This window comes from Pipistrellus kuhlii, unplaced genomic scaffold, assembly GCF_014108245.1.
Source record: "Pipistrellus kuhlii isolate mPipKuh1 unplaced genomic scaffold, mPipKuh1.p scaffold_m20_p_1, whole genome shotgun sequence".
In the NCBI taxonomy this organism is placed as follows: domain Eukaryota; kingdom Metazoa; phylum Chordata; class Mammalia; order Chiroptera; family Vespertilionidae; genus Pipistrellus; species Pipistrellus kuhlii.
In genome coordinates this window covers 124211768-124222791 of record NW_023425404.1, presented here as the reverse complement: position 1 = coordinate 124222791, position 11024 = coordinate 124211768, and positions in this window count along the sequence as shown.

Sequence of the window (11024 nt, the reverse complement as noted above, 5' to 3'; positions counted from 1 at the left end):
CGGTGGTAATATTTATATCTAGAAACGTATACCATTTTTAAATCTTTTATGCAGTGTAAATGTTCAATAAATGGACAATTATTGTAGTATTTTATTGATATTCCTACAGACAGAAAGAATTTACTGAGCTCCTAACGCATGTGTTAGGAAAGGTTCTTCACGTGTGTTAGTTTTCTAGTTTACACCTCACAAAAACCCTCTAAAGTGAGGTCTTATTATCCCCATAATCATCATGGAACCTGAGACCCCAAGTACTCAATTAATTGTCCAGAATGAGTAGTGGGACCAGGATGCCCTCTGTAGCCTGAAACCATAGCCTGGCTCCTTCCACCATCCTCACTAAAGGGTCATAAGCAAAAAATCACTTATTTACTCAAAATATATTTTAAAGTAGTTCCAAATAAATTTAACAGAGTGGACATTTTTAACAATGTTGATTCGCAGGTGCTGAATGAATTCACGTTCCAAATTGAAACATATTTATTGCCCTTGATACTCTCCCAAAGGCTCTTTAGATTTAAAATTATAAAGAACTAGAAACCCAGTGCACAAAATTTATGCATGGTTAGGTTTCCCTAGGCCTGGCAGGCAATCAGAGCTGATCAGAGCCTTCTAGCTGCCAGCTGGGGCTGTCCTTCATTCCGCACCGCACCCTGGTGGTTAGTGCATGTCATAGCGAGCAATCAAATTCTGGGTCTCCTGGTCAAACTCCTGAGGGGACACTTTGCATATTAGCCTTTTACATATATAGATATTAAAATAGACAAATCTGATAAAACTGGTTGTCAATTGTAAAATATTCCTCTCTGGGTGTACACAATCACACAGGTAAATGTCTCTGAAACATGCTACATGAATTTGTAGTTCTGAAGGGGAGGAGGCAGAGATGGTTTCACACTTACACCTTCACCTACACGGACAGGAATACCCAATTCATCTTAAGTATATTAACCACATAGGCAGAAACTGTAAATGGTCAACTCACTCATTCAAAAATCTAGAGCTGCTTCCTTAACATAGATTCCTGTAAAGAATGGGGTTTGGCTAAATTCAATTTATATAAACAAAGGAAAATAATTCTAAGTATTAAGATATTTAGAAAAAATTCTAAGTATCAATATAACTTATTTAGAATTTTAAAATTTTTACTTAAGGCTTAAATGCCATTTTGATATACATGACATAAGCTTTTAATTGTTGTCAAGTGCACAATGAACTACTCTAGGGTACAGATTGTTTTCTGTTAAAAAGATCACTAGCTGAATGTTTTTAATGCTTTGGAAAAAAGTTTCCACATTTTACAGATGTATGTCAAACAATAATACCTCTCCAGAATCCCTTTGAGGATTTCTGAGAGTGAATGCCAATATTAACATTTCACACAAATCTACTCATGCTTAAGTTAGGATATTAAACATATGGTTTGTGGAAATATTTGATGCATTTGCATAAGGCAGACAAGCTTTGGAAGAATGGGCATTTTAATCAGGCTGACTGAGATGAGAACAAGGAGGTGCAACCATCTGTTAAACTTTATCTTGAATTTATTTATTTATTTTTTAATATATTTTTTATTGATATTTTACAGAGAGGAAGAGAGAGAGATAGAGAGGTAGAAACGTCAATGAGAGAGAAACATCGACCAGCTGCCTCTTGCACATTCCCCACTGGGGATGTGCCCGCAACCAATGTACATGCCCTTGACCAGAATCGAACCTGGGACCTTTCAGTCCTCAGATCGACGCTCTACCACTGAGCCAAACTGGTTTCGGCTATCTTGAATTTATTTAGCACCTGCAAAAAAAATTAGATTTGAGCCAATTCTGAACCAAAGAAACAAATAACTTATCTAGGAATACCTCCCACATCCTTCAATGAAAGAACAGTCACAAACATACTACACATGTATTCATACACACACACAAACATACACACACACAAGCACATGCATATATACATACACACTCATGCACATAAAAACTACCCATTAAAATCTAAAGTCTATAGTTCTATAGTACATTTGATAATTCTGGGTTTTTGATTTCAGGATTCTGAGACATTATTAATTATATTAATATTTGCAAATATCTAGACAGGCAAGTAAAAAAAAGTAAAGTTATCATGGGTAAGAAAGAGGTTTCTGAACTAAGAGAAGCTGTTATAAAATGTGTCAGTTCAGCCCAGCCAGTGTGGCACAGTGGTTGAGTGTAGGCCTATGAACCAGGAGGTCATGGTTTGATTCCCATTCAGGGCATGTGCCCTGGTTGCAGGCTCTATCCCTAGTGGGGGCGTGCAGGAGGCAGACAATCAATGATTATCTCTCATCATTGATGTTTCTATCCTTCTCTCCCTCTCACTTCCTCTCTGAAATCAATAAATATATATTTTAAAAATACATAAGCTGTTTACATAATGGTTATTAATGGGCACACTATCTTTCCTTTGAAGGAATATACCTTCCTACATGAATATTAACATTACATGAAAATAAAGAGATTAAGTCTCAAATTCTATTTCAGTACATTCAGGATACCTAGAACTTAGTAGACATGCAATAAAACTTTATTGTATGCATTAAGAACATATCCTAGTTTTCTGAGACTTTTAAAAGATAAACAGATTTGAATTAAATATATTTCTTATCTATGGAGATTATCCTGATGTTTTTTGTGCTATAGTTCTCGAGATAACTTGATAGAATTTTTGATGTTGAAATTTTATAAATTTTCTTGTATTCTTGAATAAATAGCCTTTGTGAGTGTAATTTTTCATTACTTATTGTGGCCTTTTGTTTGCTTTCTCTCTCACCTTCATTAGTTTTATTGAAGATATAATTATTAGCAATCTTTTCAAAGACTAGCTTTTTTGTAGCTCTCTCTGTTATTAATTTCTCTCCTTATAATTCCCTTCTTTCATATTTAATGTTATTTTAATGCTCATCTTTCCCCTGGTGTTCTGAGTTAAAAATTCAGATTGTTTTCAGTATGGTATTATCATTAAATTTATAACTTTCTATCTCAGTATTACTTAGGTGCTGCCTCTTACATTTGTATATGTAACACTTTCATTTTTATTTTTTAAATATGTTTTTATTGATTTTAGAGAGAAAGAAAGGGAGAGGGAAAAAGACATCAATGAGTACGAGACATCTATCAGCTGCCTCCTCCATGCCCACTATTAGGGATTGAACCAAAACCTGGGCACTTGTGCTGACTGGGAGGAGAACTAGAGACTTCTCAGTGTAAGGGCCAATGCTCAATCAACTGAGCCACAGGGGCCTGGACTGGATATTCAGGGCTAGATAATGCTTTCTTTGTCACTTTGTCACTTTATCATTAAGTTTTCAGTATTGTTCTTATGATTTCCTGTTTTTTTTATTTTTTTTTTTGTAAATCTCTATTTTATTTTTATTTTTTTATTTTATTGTTTAAGGTATTACAAATAGTAGTGCATATGTCGTCTCCCCTCCCCCCCGCCCCCCAGACTGACCTTCCCCTGGCTTCTCCTACCTCCCCACCCTCCACACTTGCCCCCTGCCCCCACTGTCTTATGTCTACTGGTTGTGCTTATATGCATGCATACAAGTCCTTCAGTTGACCTTTTACTTTCTCCTCACTCCCCAACCCCTGGCCCAACTCTCCCCTACCTTCCCCTTGTAGTTGATTTTCTTTTTAAATCTAAGCATTGTTTTGGTAATAAGATTTTAGTTTCCTGCCGAAACCGGTTTGGCTCAGTGGTAGAGCATAGGTCTTCAGACTGAAAGGTCCCAGGTTCGATTCCCATCAAGGACATGTACATCGGTTGCAGGCACATCCCCAGTAGGGGGTGTGCAAGAGGCAGCTGGTCGATGTTTCTCTCTCATCGACATTTCTAGCTCTCTATATCTCTCCCTTCCTCTCTGTAAAAAATCAATAAAATATATTAAAAAAAAAGATTTTAGTTTCCTTTTAAACAAAGAGGTTATTTTTTGTTAATGAGGACTAACCTTAGACTGTTCAGTTACCTTTCTCCTGTAAATATATTAACATATTCAGAGTAACCTACTATATAATTCTCTGTGTAACTGTTCCATTTCAGCTAAAGCATGGGTTTATATATATTTTATATGAGGAGTTATATATATATATATATATATATATATATATATATATATATATCATATGTGTATAAGTTAATACATATATACACACATATGCAACATGAACCAAGAAAATATATTAAAGTGCAGTATATTAAATTATTATCTTTTTACTTATTTTGTCTCTTGAGTTAAAATTTCCCAATAAGTGTGTAAAAAAACATCTGAATGAAATCCATTTTCCCTAAAATTTTGTGAATTATTGCTTTCTGAATCAATTCAGCTATACTGTTCACAAATATTATATCTTACAATTAATTTTCCCAGTATATTACATTTTCTTCATCTTTTTGATCATTTTTATTTAAGCTGTATTTTCTTTTAAAATTGCTACTTTTATGTTTGTTTCATTTTTGCCTGATGTATCTGCATCTATTTCTATACTGTGATTTTAAACCTTTCTGAATATTTTATATCAATTATTGATCATATATTGCTAAATATTTTTCTCTATCAAATCTGTAAGCCAATTTTCTATTGAATTTGACACAAATACATGTATTTTAATGAATTATATTGAAATTTATCTTTATCATTTTATTCATGTGCCCTACATTTGATATTAAAATTTTTCTCATTTCTTTTTTATTGGATATAGTAGTCTTTTTAAGCCATTTTAAAGTGGATAAACTTTGTAACAGTTATTTTATGGTTAACACTATTTCATGTCTATGTTTTTCCAAAAGCAAACACAATCTCTTTTATGACATACTTCATATGCGTATATTTTAAAGAACAAAAGGATACCCAATTATGCTCCACCCACAATCAACAGAAAAACATGACCAAGGCATTTTGAAAGACCCTTCTCACCCTCATCACATACTCTCCTTCCCACAAATAACCAATACCTTAAACTTTGTGTTTATCATTGTGATATATGTACTTTTTGTATTTACCATATGTTGCTTCATTTGGATGCTATTGAAATTTATATAAATGGAATACTATTCTATGTAATTTACTTCTATGTAATTTACTTCTTTTGCTTCACATCATGTGTTTGTGAATCATCTGTGTTGATACATAAACAGGCATTTTATTAATTTTTATTAATGTATGTTAGTTTCAATAAACCACCTTTGCCTAAAAGTGGACATTTGGACTCATGTGTTTTTAATCTTTTTATTATCATGTGCAATCCACCTATAAACATTTATACACAACTGTCTAAGGCCAATCACTTTTTCTAGAACGTGTACTGTCAAACTTATCATTCTTGCCAATCTGTTCGAAGGGAAAAGCTATCCTCTTTTAATTTGTATTTATATTTTGCTGGTTTCTAATTAGAGTGAACATCTTTTCACATGTTATTTTTTGACATTTAAAGTATACATTTCAGTGACTTTTGATCACTATTTATGCTCATAAAACCATTACCACATTAGGATACAACATATCTCATCATCTTAAAAGATTTTCACACTCACGAACCATCTAATCTTCCTTCCACACTCGCCCAAGACAACAAACAATGTAAACTGGTCTACATTTTACGGAAATAGAATCAAACACTATGGTGTTTGGTGTCCAGCTTATTTCACTCAGATTGATTTTGAGAATTATCTACATTGTGTTTATCAGTAGGTCATCCCTTTTTACTGCTGAATAGTATAGGCATACCTCAAAGATACTGTCGATTTGGTTCCAGACCACCACAAGAAAGTAAATATCTCAATAAAGTGAATCACAAGATTTTTGGGTTTTTTCCCCAGATACATATAAAAGTTATGTTTATATTATACTGTGGTTTGTTAAATGTGCAATATCATTGTATCTATAAAACAATATGCATAGCTTGATTAAAAATACTTAGTAGCCAAAAAAATGCTAACCATTTTTTCTTAAAATAAGACAATAAAGTTTGCTGCATCAATTGACTCAGCCTTTTATGAATGACTTCTCTGTAGCATGTGATTCTGTTTAATGGCATTTTACCAACAGAAGTGTTGTCAAAATTAAAGTCAATCCTCTCAAATGCTGCCACTGCTTCAACAACTAGGTTTATATAATATTCTAAAATCTTTGTTGGCATTTCAACAATCTTCACAGCATCTTCACTAGGAGTAGGTTCCATCTCAAGAAATTACTTTCTTTGCTCTTCTATAAGAAACAACACCTCATCTGCTATACTACATATATATATATATATATATATATATATATATATATATATAATTTTTTTTTTTTACAGAGAAGAAGAGAGAGGGATAGAGAGTTAGAAACATCTATGAGAGAGAATCATTGATCAGCTGCCTCTTGCACACACACCCCCCCGGGGATGTACCCTCAACCAAGGTACATGCCCTTGACTAGAATCGAACCCGGGACTCTTCAGTCGCAGGCTGATGCTCTAATCCACTGAGCCAAACCAGTTTCGGCTGCTATAGTTTTATCATAAGATTGAAGCAATTCTTTCACATCTTCAGGCTCCACTTCTAATTCTAGTTTTCTTGTAATTTCCACCACATCTGCAATTACTTCATCCATGGAAGTCTGAACCTCTCAAAGTCATCAGGGAAGATTGGAATCAACTTCCAAACTCCTGTTAATGATGATATTTTGACCTCATCCCATGAATCATGAATGTTCTTAATAGCTTCTAGAATAGTGAATCATTTCCAGGTTTTCTATGTACTTTGCCCAGACTGATCAAAGAAATCATTATTTATGACAGTCATAGCCTTACAAATTGTATTTCTTATATAAGAGGACTTTAAAGTCAAAATTACTCCTTGATCCATGGGCTGCAAAATGGATATTGTATTAACAGGCATGAAAACAATATTAATTTTATTGTACATTTCCATGAGAGCTCTTGACTGATCAGGTGCATTGTCAATGAGCTATAATATTTTTAAATGAATCTTTTTTCCCCTGAGCAATAGGATTCAGCAGTGGACTTAAAATATCCAGTAAGCCATATTGTAAACAGATATGCTGTCATCCAGGCTTTGTTGTTCCATTTATAGAACACAGACACAGACTATTTAGCATAATTCTCAAGAGTCCTGGGATTTCAAATTGATAAAGGAGCATTGGTTTTAACTTTATATCACCTGCTGCATTAGCCTATCACAAGAGAATCAGCCTGTCCTTTGAAGCTTTGAAGCTTTGAAGCTTTGAAGCCAGGCACTGTGAAAGTTCAAGTGGCATTTTTTTTTTTTTTTTTTTGTCATTATAAGGCTGTTTCACCTACATTGAAAATACGTTCTTGAAGGTAGCCACCTTCATGAATTATCTTAGCTAGATCTTCTGGATAACTTGCTGCACATTTCACAAGAGGGCTTGCTGTTTCTCCTTGCATGTTTATATTATAAAGACAGATTCTTTCTTCATGAGATGAACCTACTAGCTTCAGACTTCTTCTGCAGCCTCCTCATCTATCTCAGCCTTCTGAGCATTGAAGAGTGTTAGGGCTTTGCCTTGAATTAGGCTTTGGCTTATGGGAATGTAGTGACTGATTTGATCATAGAGCACTAAAACTTTCTCTATATACTAGTAAGCAATAAAGCTGTTTTGCTTTCTTATTTTTTTGTGTGTGTGTTCATTGAAGTAGCATTTTTAATTTCCTTCAAGCGCTTTTCCTTTGCATTTACAACTTAAGTGTTGGGCACAACAGGCCTAGATTTCAGCCTTATCTCAGCTTCCGACATGCCTCCTGACTAAGCATAATCATCTCTAGTTTTTTTATTTAGAGCAAAAGATATATGACTCTTCCTTTCATTTGAATATTTGGAAGCCACTGTAGTTTATTAATTGGCCTAATTTCAATATTGTTGTGTCTCAGGGAACAAGGATGCTTCAGAAAAAAGGAGAGAAATGGGGAACAACCAGCAGGTGAAACAGAAAACACACATTTATTAACTTTGCCATCTTATATAGGAATGACTTGTGGTGCCCCCAATTACAACAGTAACATCAAAGATCACTGTTTGCAGATAAACATAACAAATATAACAACAATAATAAAGTTTGAAATATTGTGAGAATTACCAAAATGTAATACAGAGACAGGAAGAGAGCAAATGTTGTTGGGAAAATGGTGCCAACTTACTTGGTTCAATGCAGAGCTGACACAAACTGTGAATTTGTAAAAACAAACAAACAAAACAACCACCACAGTAACTGCGAAGCACAATAAAGTAAAGAACAATAAAATGAAGTATGCTTGTATTCCACTGTGTGGATATACCACTTTTTGCTTAACTATTTGTATATTGATGAACATTGGTTGTTTCCAGTTTCTGGCTATTGTGAATAAAGACATTATGAAGTAGATATGTAAGCTTTTGAGCTTTTGTGTGGCCATGTGTTTTTATGTCTCGCAAATATTTCAATGTGGAAGAGCTGGGTTACATGGTAGAGGTACATACTTCTTAATATAGCTGAGAGGAAATACCTCTGTTTATCCAAATTCACAGAATATTTCTGTATTCCAATATGTGAGTGCTTTTCTCCCACCAAGCAATTCTGAATTCTTTGAGGGCACTAACTGGGAGTCCTACAATTTAGCTCTATTCTGACACTATCTACCTGGAAATAGAGTCAGAACCCACAGGTTAAGGTTTAAGTCCCACAAGACTGTCTCCTACTTCAGATGCCAATTAAAGTGCAGGTTGGCACCTGAGCTTCTGACCTACAGAAAGAGATTGAACTTTTAGAAACGGTTGCTGCATAGGTGAATGAGTGGACTAATGAAAAAAATTATAATCACTAATTTCCATCTGTAGATCAATTAATAGTTACAGCCTATATTATCCAAGGTCATATATGTTGCATGTGAAGTTGTTCCAGGATTTATAACTCCCATCTACAACGTCTAAATGCAATATTGCTAAAACATAAGTTCCCTTCAATAATAAAATAGACTTAAATGGTTTTAGCTAGTTATACCCATAATGAGCCAGATATTTCTTTTGCTTAAACCCAAGCTCCTGAGTGCATTAAGCATGTTCGGGTGTGCTTTCAGACTGTCTGGGTGGCCAATTAATGAATCACGGCCTTGGTGCCAATGGCCTATTAATGTCTGCTTGGGCCCAAAAGAGCCTTTTGTAATATTAAAATACTAGTGGCCCAGTGCACAAGTTTGTGCACTTTGAAAGGAAATTAATTAGAAAAAATATTTTAATATTGCTATTCGCCCTTTTTCTATAATAGAAGTGTCAACCAAATTCGTGATTGACGACAGATCAAAACACACTCATGCGATTGTTGTCAATAAGAGCTTTATATGTATTATGCATGCACAAGTCAACTTAGCCTTTTATAGATATAGAATAAACTTGCTTAATTAGACCTGTTTTCTGATTAACTAAACTTTTTCCAGCCCAGTGAAGCACCCCAATTTCTCTTTCAGGTAATTGTCAGCAACACAGTAAATATCAACATGAAGCAGATTATCCTACCTAATAATAGAGTAATATGCAAATTAACCATTACTCCACTGCACTCACAAGCCATGGCCACCAGCCACACCCACCAGCCAATCAGAGTGAATATGCAAATTAACCCAACAAAGATTGTGATTAATTTGCATACACTGAGGGAGGAAGGAGTGAACACTGAGGACAGCATTGAAGGAAGAGGGAGGGAAAGTGGAAAGCAAGGAGGCTGCGACTGCTGAAGGGAAAGCACCTTCAGCATGTGCAGGAAGGGGTGAGGCGCACAGTGGTGTGCGGCTGTGGAGGCAGAGGGAGCGGAAGGCAGCCGGGGCAGTTGGTGAGGTGGGTCAGGTAGGTGGGTCGGGGTGCATGGCCCGAGAGGTGGCAGCAGTGGGCGCAGTGGGTCAGGTGCGCAGCAGTGGCAGCAGCAGCAAGGCTGCTGAGTCAGCGGTGGAAGTGGGCTGGTGGGTTGGGTGTGTGGGGCAAGGCGCTCAGCAGTGGTGGCAGTGTGTGAGGCCGTGGAGATGGCTAAGGTGGCCACAGGCATGGTGGGGTGAGCAGGACAGGTGGGGTGTGGCCTGCTCATCCCATCCTGCCCCACCCTGCCTGCTGCAGCAGGAAAAGGGGGGGGGGGGGGCAGGAAAGGTGGCAATGGTGGAAAGGAAGCCTGTTGGAAGTCTTGCAGGAATATTCCTGCAACAGGTCGTTAGTTATTATAGATCACGAAGGGAGACAAAGGATAAAATATTTAGCTGCAGCAGTGTTTGACTATATTCTGTGCAGTGAGAAAACCTGAAGTCATTTTCAAGGTCCACCACTTCTTACTTCTTTTCAGATGGGTCAAGTTTCTACACTTTCTAAATCTTCATTTTCTGATTAATGAAAAGAAAAATAGGATTCCACAGAGTCTCCTATCTACCTACTCCTGGACTTCTGTAATGATCATATGAGATAAGGCACAGGAAAATACTTCACAGATATTTGGTTAAAGTATAAAGTATTTCCACTTAGCTATAAAGCAAGCCCTGAAGAAACTGCAAGGAGGCTAGTCACTAGGGAGGGGTAGCCAGGAACTGCTACATGACGTCATTACCCAGCACTCACAGCCACTGTTTCCAGGCTGGGCTAAGCTGTGGACTGCATTTTGTGCCAAGGGGTCTCAGTAGTGTCAGCTGCGATTTGATGGGCTGTTGCTCTGGGGTAGTGGCAGGGTCTGTGTCCCACTTAGGGGAAGCCTAGTGTTGCTTTGTGGGTGCCAGGTCTGCGGTGCTGCTTCTCTGTAAATGGCCAGTGAGCATCACAGCAGCTCCTGCAATGAGCGTTCTGCCCCATGGTGGTCAGTGCACATCATAGTGACCGGTCAGACAGTCAGACACTTAGCATAGAAGCCTTTTTATGTACATAGAAGATAGTTCAATTCATTCAATATATACTCAGCTTTTCTGGGTTTTCACATGAGAGATTTTAGACAAGGAATTTATATCTAACTCCTTCATATATCA